This window comes from Malaclemys terrapin, chromosome 12 (assembly GCF_027887155.1).
Source record: "Malaclemys terrapin pileata isolate rMalTer1 chromosome 12, rMalTer1.hap1, whole genome shotgun sequence".
In the NCBI taxonomy this organism is placed as follows: Eukaryota; Metazoa; Chordata; order Testudines; family Emydidae; genus Malaclemys; species Malaclemys terrapin.
In genome coordinates this window covers 41,608,164-41,617,503 of record NC_071516.1, presented here as the reverse complement: position 1 = coordinate 41,617,503, position 9,340 = coordinate 41,608,164, and positions in this window count along the sequence as shown.

Sequence of the window (9,340 nt, the reverse complement as noted above, 5' to 3'; positions counted from 1 at the left end):
CAGAGAAAACAGCAGTACTTTGTGTATCCAGTCTGCAGACCAAGCAAGAGAGCAACAACCTTCAAATCGCCACAAAGCTGCCACTGATGTTGGTCATAGTTTATGCACCTCAAAAGTTGTTTCATGTTGTCATAGGTTTCCTTCAGATGGACTGCATGACCAACTGGAATTGACGACAAAACATTGCCATTATGCAGTAAAACAGCTTTAAGACTCGTCTTCGATGTATCAATGAACAGTCTCCACTCATCTGGATCGTGAACGATGTTGAGGGCTGCCATCACACCATTGATGTTCTTGCAGGCTACAAGATCACCTTCCATGAAGAAGAATGGGACAAGATCCTTTTGACGGTCACGGAACATGGACACCCTAACATCACCTCCCAGGAGATTCCACTGCTGTAGTCTGGAGCCCAACAGCTCTGCCTTACTCTTGGGTAGTTCCAAATCCCTGACAAGGTCATTCAGTTCACCTTGTGTTATGAGGTGTGGTTCAGAGGAGGAGGATGGGAGAAAATGTGGGTCCTGTGACATTGATGGTTCAGGACCTGAAGTTTCATCCTCTTCCTCTTCCTCGTCTGACTCAAGTGAGAATGATTCCTGTGCAACAGGAACCGGCAGTCCTTCTCCGTGGGGTACTGGGCGTATAGCTGATGGAATGTTTGGATAATGCACAGTCCACTTTTTCTTCTTTGACACACCTTTCCCAACTGGAGGCACCATGCAGAAGTAACAATTGCTGGTATGATCTGTTGGCTCTCTCCAAATCATTGGCACTGCAAAAGGCATAGATTTCCTTTTCCTGTTCAACCACTGGCAAAGATTTGTTGAACAAGTGTTGCAGCATATGTGTGGGGCCCACCTCTTGTCCTGATCTCCAATTTTGCAGCCAAAATAAAGCTGATAGGCTTTCTTAACCAGAGTGGTTATACTGCGCTTTTGTGATGCAAAAGTCACTTCACCACAAACATAGCAGAAGTTATCTGCACTGTTCACACAAGTACGAAGCATCTCTGCTCACTTTGGCTAAACAGAAATGTGTCCCTTTGCAAAATCAAACACTGACAAATAAGAGAGCATGACACTGTATGATTTCTAGAGCGGATATAGAGCAATTTGTTCAGCAGAGTGATGTAAGCTTCGTTATGATTGCATCATCCATGACTTCTAGGAATAACATGATGCAATTCATATCATGTTTGACGCAATACCAGCTTCAGATTGCATCATTCATTGTTTTGCCTAAAAAGCAAGTACTGTCCAATCCCAGTCATAGATTTATTCATAGATCCAGTCAAAGATGTCTTTTAGTCATTTCTGGTTTAAATTGAGATCCCTTCCCTTTATAACTCACTTATCCTCCACCATTCCCAAGTCAAGGGTCGTATATACTGACCCAATAGCATATCTTGAAAACTAGAGCCAATCAACAATTTTAAGCATCATTTTCATTCTCAGTGACCCAGAATTAGTAAAGTTTGACTACATTTATTTCAGAAGCATTTTGGCTGTAGAGCAGTGTTATAAGTGGTATGTATATAGGACAAAGATGGTTACAAAAGAAATAAAAGTAAAATCACAGTCTAAATTCTCAACTTTTAGACTAAGCAAGATGTGAATCAAACAGATTTTCTCACCCCCACTGGATGTTGCAGGTAGACTACAGTTCTTAATACACGGGCTGAATTTCCTTTTCGGCCTGGGACTAGTCTCCTCAGTTCATAGTCTTTGTCTTCCCAGCATTCTTTCTGCCTTCAGCATAGGTGGGGGAGGAGAGAGGTGGTCTCATGATGCCACTGTTCCTTATTTTATACTCTCAATTCATGTCCCAGGAAAGATATTGGCCCAGGCATGTACTGATAGGCCTTGCTGAGTCACAGATTTGAGCACTCCTCATTGCGTGATGCTTGCACAACTATCTCTTACAGGATTGTAAATTTATTGTTTTAAATTCCCCTTCTGGTCAATGGTGCATGGTGGTCACTTCACGCCTATTTGGGTGTGTGTCACCATCTTTGTTGTCACTGGAGAGCTAGCAGTGGGTGTCTCCAAAACTCACAACATATTTCAATAACAACTATATGGGAAAATCTCGTGACTTCCTACTCACTAACAACATACATATTTTGACAGAACAATGAGTTTCAAAAGACATGACCTTTCCTATGATATCTTCTATGGCATGCTTTGTATGTAATATCACAGCCATATGCAAATGATGAATATGGAGGTTACAGGGAACTATTTTGAGTTACAGCATGTTCCATGGGCAGGGGAGATTAAAAACCCTGTTGAACTTGAGCTGTTGGCTAGACAGGCCCAGATTTTAATTTGAACAGAAAGAAAGGAGTGGAGAAGTAGGTTTATGAGTTGACACCATAAAGATGGTAGATGAACTTATACTTGTAGATGAGATCAATGAGAGATAAGGTGTATAGGGACCAGAGGAAGCACACATCCCTGTGGTATTCTCACAGAAAGCTGGAGGGAGGGGGAATGAGGAAAATCCTTTGAAGGATATGCTGAAAGAGTGATTAGAAAGGTAGGAGGAGAACCAAGAGAGGATAGAATCATGAAAACCAAGGGAGAACAAGAGTTCAAAAATAGCATGGTCATCACTTTCAAAAGCAGCTGACAGGTCAAGGAGGATGAGGATGGAGTATTGATTCTAAGATCTGGCTAGGAAGAAGTCATTAGCAACTTTGGTGAGAGGGGTTTCAGTGGAGTGCAAAGGTTGGAAAACAGATTAGATAGAGTTTAGGATGGGCTTAAATTGTAGCAACGTTTAGTTTGGACATTAGGAAAAACTTCCTAACTGTCAGTGTGGTTAAGAACTGGAATAAATTGCCTAGGCAAGTTGTGGAATCTCCATCATTGGTGATTTTTAAGAGCAGATTAGACAAGCATATGTCAGGAATGGTCTAGATAATTAGTCCTGCCACAAGTGCAGGGGACTGGACTAGATGATCTCTCAAGGTCCCCTACAGTTCTATGATTTTATGGTCTTAGGAAAGAGGAATTCCAGACAGTGATTGTAAACAGTGAATTCAACAAGCTTAGAAATGAAACGAAGAAGGGAGATATGGTGGAAATTGAATAAGCAAGTAGAGTCAAGGGTTGGGTTTTTAAGATTGGAGAAATGAATGCATGATTGTACTGTGAGGGGAATGAGCCAGAGCAGAGAGGAGAAGAGTAAGAGTGCGGATGAGAGTGGGCATGAGGGAGATCAGGAGATGGGATGGCATCTCTGGGGCAAGTAGATGGATTAAAGGAAAAGAGCAGATAAGAAACCTCTATGTCTGCAATGAGGAGAAGGAGGAGAGAATTGTAGGGTGGTGGGAAGGGAAGACAAGCCAAGGGGAGGGGGAAGATGTGTTTTGTCAATTTTCTCTTGGAAGAAATCAGCAAGACCCTTAGTGAAGAGACCAGTGGAGGCTGGAGGAGGAGAGCTCTTGAGAGAGTCAAAGGTGGTGAGGAGGCCAGTGATGGTGAGTGTGGGATTCATTTAAGCTCAAGAAGAAGATGTGTTTAGTGAGGAAGACAGTAGTAATGAAGGAGGGGAGAAAGAATATGAAGCAGAGGAAGTCAGCTTGGTCACAGGGCTTCCAGTAGAAGGGTTCTGCAGTGCAAAACCAGGAGCACAGGAGGCAGGTGGGAGTTGGCAGGGGATGAGATGGGACAGAGGGCTAAAAGAATCAAGGGTGGAAGATGGTGAATCATGGAGAGGATCTGCCACCATACTGATGGAAGTGAGGGTAGGGAGGAGAGGGCTGACACAAGACAAGAACTCAACAATGCTGATCGACTGAAATCACGAGGCTGGGTGACAGGGGATAGGAGAGGGGGACGAGGGGTGATGCTGAAAAATGAGCTGTTAATGCTCAAGAGGTAGGGGACTCAGCAGAGAGACTAGAGCTTGGTGAAGACCATGGCAAGTTAACAGCCCTCTTGGTGAGTGGGAGAGTTGAACTAGAGCTGTGGATAAAATGAAGAGTTGAGGGCAAGGAAATATGTAGCTAAGGGGTCAATGAATCATTGACATGGAAGATGAGGTCACCCGGGATGAGACTGAGGAGAGGAAGAAGGAGAGCCAGCAGTTGATCTCAGAGATGAAGGCTGCTGGGGAGGAGCTGGGTGGACAGGAAATGACAGCATCATGAAGGGAGAGCAGTGGGATGCAGGGCTGTGCAAAAGAGGAGGAAGAGTGGGAAGGGGGCAGAGGGAGGGGTTGGAAGTGGCAGGAATGGAGAGGAGAATCTCAGCCCTCCCACCACAGTTTGATTCAGGATGGACAGTCTGAGAGAAGGTGTAAGAGAGAGAATGCAGGTGCAGTGGCAGCATGAGATATATAGATCAAGGTCTGCAAGAGCCAGGAGCAGGAGGGAGCAAGGCATGAAGGGAGTGTTTAGTTATTTGCACTTGTACAATGCTCCCAAGTCAGACTTTCCCATGCCTACGTGCTGGGAGTAGCATTTTACAACAATTCTGCACTCACTTTACACGGAGGTAGATGGTTACACAATTTGGAGAGCTGGGCTAACTCAAGCCTTGACTTCTAATAGATGCTACAGTGATGAGCATGACATAAGAACCCATGGAGAATTGTATAAGGATTAGAATCTGTTGCTTAATGCAAAATAAGGTGGGTTTGGGACAAATTAAAAATCTAAATGGGAAAAAAAAATAACGGTTGGTAGCCATGGATGCCAGGAGCAAAAATCATTGCTAAGCAGGAGCAGTAGGGAGCATAGTGCCTACATGAAAATCCAGGATGTTTGCAGCTTGAAGTGATGACCTCTCATTTCTCAGGGTTTGATGACCAGGATTCAGGTGCCAGAGCTCAGATTTAACTCTGAGTTTTCTTCACAACTTGGATTGTTGTGCTAAAAAGCCCCATGTGCCAGAAGCTGGGATGGATCACACAAAAATTGCCCTGTTCTGTTCATTCCCTCTGAAGCCCCATGAGGTGTAAGCAGGGAGATCTCATGTGATTTAGCAAATTGTCTGCATCAGGGCTGTTGTCTGTGCCATCAACACAGAAGACACAGGAATTACTCTCCAGACTCAGTCATTTAAATCTCTTTGACAAGCACTGTCAGGGAAGACACAGCCTTCTCCTGAAAAGGTACAAACATGAGCAAGCATCTCCATTTCATAAGGAGAATGTTTCACCACATGAAATTGTAGCTTGCACTCATCATTAAAACAGCCATACGACATCAGACCAATGGTTCATCTAGCTGGACTCCTGTTTCTGCCTGCACTGTAGGCTCCTGGACACCAAAGCCCCACAGTGATACATGAACCCAGGGAAAATTGGTGTCCCTCCCCCTAATTCACCTGCGAGGCCCGATGAGGAAGGCATGCTCAGAGCATGCTTAGCAGACGGGGCTCTGGATGCAAACTCACACAAAACAGGCCCATGGTGGAGGCAGAGGGTGGGAGAGAAGAGGAGAAACTCTCTTATTACTTTTAACCCTGCAGTGAGGTGCTCAGTCCTCCACTGCATAAGGAGACAGAAAGATTTGAACAGGGATCTAAAAGCTCTCCGGAGAGTGCCCAAATGAGTGGGCAAGGGTCTCTCTCAGTCTCTCCTGTTGAAGCTGTTCCACAGTGGAAAAATACTTTGAAAAGAAAATCACTGGTGTAGAGGCTCTGGATTTCCAGTCTCCCACCTCAGTGATCTAAGCACTAGGCTACAGAGTGTTCACCGGGTTCCCTCCAAGAGCAGTCAGCACCAAGGGTCAGAGCCGGGGCAAACCTGCGGCTAGGAGTAGCTGAGGAGTTTCTGGTTAGTTCCAGGCCAGTATCGATAACAAGAGTCAGAGTCCAACTCAGGTTTCAGGGTTCGAGTCAGGAGGCAGAGTTGAAAGAAGATCAGGTCAGGCCAGGAGCTGTAGAGCAAGGAGAAGGAACAGTCTTAGCAACAACAGAAGATCCACACTGTTGCCTTGATGCTTCCCAGAAAGCCCCTTGGGTTTATAGGGCAGGAAGCCAAACAGGAGTCATGGGGTTGCTGCCTGTCAAACCCTTAAGGTGGGATTTCCCACAGAATCATAGAATATCAGGGTTGGAAGGGATCTCAGGAGGTCATCTAGTCCAACCTCCTGCTCAAAGCAGGACCAATTCCCAACTAAATCATCCCAGCCAGGGCTTTGTCAAGCCTGACCTTAAAAACCTCTAACAAAGGAGATTCCACCACCTCCCTAGGTAGGGCATTCCAGTGCTTCACCACCCTCCTAGTGAAATAGTGTTTCCTAATATCCAACCTAAACCTCCCCCTCTGCAACTTGAGACCATTACACTCCTTGTTCTGTCATCTGGTACCACTGAGAACAGTCAAGCTCCATCCTCTTTGGAACCCCCTTTCAGGTAGTTGAAAGCAGCTATCAAATCCCTCCTCATTCTTCTCTTCTGCAGACTAAACAATCTCAGTTCCCTCAGCCTCTCCTCATAAGTCATGTGCTCCAGACACCTAATCATATTTGTTGCCCTCCGCTGGACTCTTTCCAATATTTCCACATCCTTCTTGTAGTGTGGGGCCCAAAATTGGACACAGTACTCCAGATGAGGCCTCACCAATGCCGAATAGAGGGGAATGATCACGTCCCTCAATCTGCTGGTAATGCCCCTAATATACAGCCCAAAATGCCATTAGTCTTCTTGGCAACAAGAGCACACTATTGACTCAGATAAATCTTTTCGCCCACTGTAACCATTGGTCCTTTCTGCAGAACTGCTGCCTAGCCATTTGGTCCCTAGTCTGTAGCAGTGCATGGGATTCTTCCATCCTAAGTGCAGGACTCTGCACTTGTCCCTGTATGAATCTCAACAGGTTTCTTTTGGCCCAATCCTCTATATTGTCTAGGTCCCTCTGTATCCTATCCTTACCCTCCAGCGTATCTACCACTCCTCCCAATTTTGTGTCATCTGCAAACTTGCAGAGGGTGCCATCCACGACATCCTCCAGATCATTAATGAAGATATTGAACAAAACCGGCCCCAGGACCGACCCTTGGGGCACTCCGCTTGATATTGGCTGCCAACTAGACATGGAGCCATTGATCACTACCTGTTGAGCCTGATGATCTAGCCAGCTTTCTATCCACCTTATAGTCCATTCATCCAGCCCATACTTCTTTAACTTGGAGGCAAGAATACTGTGGGAGACCGTATCAAAAGCTTTGCTAAAGTCAAGAAATAACACATCCACGGCTTGCCCCTCATCCACAGAGCCAGTTATCTCGTCATAGAAGGCAATTATGTTAGTCAGGCATGACTTGCCCTTGGTGAATCCATGCTGACTCTTCCTGATCACTTTCCTCTCCTCTAAGTGCTTCAGAATTCATTCCTTCAGGACATAATCCATGATTTTTCCAGGGACTGAGGTGAGGCTGACTGACCTGTAATTCCCCGGATCCTCCTCCTTCCCTTTTTGAAAGATGGGCACTTCATTAGCCCTTTTCCAGGCAACCGGGACCTCCCGCGATCACCATGAGTTTTCAAAGATAATGGCCAATGGCTCTGCAATCACATTCCCCAACTCCTTTAGCATCCTGGGATGCAGCGCATCAGGCGCCATGGACTTGTGCTTGTCCAGCTTTTCTGAATAGTCCTGAACCACTTCTTTCTTCACAGAGGGCTGGTCACCTTCTCCCCATACTGTGCTGCGCAGTGCAGTAGTCTGGGAGCTGACCTTGTTTGTGAAGACAGAGGCAAAAAATGCATTGAGTATATTAGCTTCTTCCAAATCCTCTCTCACTAGGTTGCCTCCCTCATTCAGTAAGGGGCCCACACTTTCCTTGACTTTCTTCTTGTTGCTAACATACCTGAAGAAACCCTTCTTGTTCCTCAGAACATCTTTTGCTAGCTGCAACTCCAAGTGTGATTTGGCCTTCCTGATTTCACTCCTGCATGCCTGAGCAATATTTTTATACTCCTCCCTGGTCATTTGTCCAATCTTCCACTTCTTGTAAGATTCTTTTTTGCGTTTAAGTTCAGCAAGGATTTCACTGTTAAGCCAAACTGGGAGCCTGCCATATTTACTGTTCTTTCTACACATCGGGATGGTTTGTTCCTGCAACTTCAATAAGGATTCTTTAAAATACATCCAGCTCTTCTGGACTCCTTTCCCCCTCAGATTATTCTCCCAAGGGATCCTGCCCATCAGTTCCCTGAGGAGCAGGGAGAACTGGAAGTCCTGGCACAGTCAGGGAACTATGATGCAATTGGTATAACAGAGACCTGGTGGGATAACTCACATGACTGGAGTACTGTCATGGATGTATATAAACTGTTCAGTAAGGACAGGCAGGGCAGAAAAGGTGGGGGAGTTGCATTGTATGTAAGAGAGAAGTATGACTGCTCAGAGCTCCGGTATGAAACTGCAGAAAAACCTGAGAGTCTCTGGATAAAGTTGAGAAGTGTGAGCAACAAGGGGGATGTCGTGGTCGGAGTCTGCTATAGACCACCAGACAAGGGGGATGAGGTGTACGAGGCTTTCTTCCGGCAACTAAAAGAAGTTGCTAGATCGCAGGCCCTGATACTCCATGATTCTATGGCTCAAATGGAGCCATGCTGGATTGGAACAGAAAGCTAATAATTACTAATTCTTCTTCTTCCTTTTCGTTGTTGCATTAATCCAAAATATTAATTTAGGTTAAAATGTTAATAATTATTTCAATAACATTTTCAATATTCCCTCTAGCGTGGTGCCCCCCCCAAGTTAAGACCTCCGTATAGAGGGGTAAAAATGATAAATTAGTTGTGGGGGGGAGATAATTTTTGATTCAAAGGTGTGTGGGGGTTTTTTTGTGAAAAATTTTTCACAACCCCCCCTCCATACCTTTGAATCAAAAATGTGCCTCCCCACTAGTTTATCATTTTTTACCCCTGTGAAGGTCTTAAATTTGTGGAAAGCACCACCCTAGAAGGACGTGGGGTTATGATCGGGGGCACAGCTGGGGGCCAGTCTATCCTCCACAGGGGGTGGAGAGGGAATGCCACCCAGCTCTGCTGCTGACCCTGGAGTCCCAGCTGTCTGCTCCGTGCCCAGGGCTCCACGCCTAGCCAGCACTGCCGGTCTTGCACTCTGGCTGAGAGTCTGCTCCCACTCCCACCCCCAGCTGTAGCCCCAACCTTGGTCCCCTTAGCCCTGTCCACGTCCTCCCTTCCCAGAGCCACGACTCCACTCCCTGCTCTGTGTGGGGTGGCACAGACAGGGGAAAGTGGGTGTGCAAGGTAAAGTTTGGGGACCACTGCTTCTATGTATCAAATGCCCTATAGAGTGATAAGAGCAAGGGGCGATAGCTTTCATCACAGGTGTTAGATACTTGAGT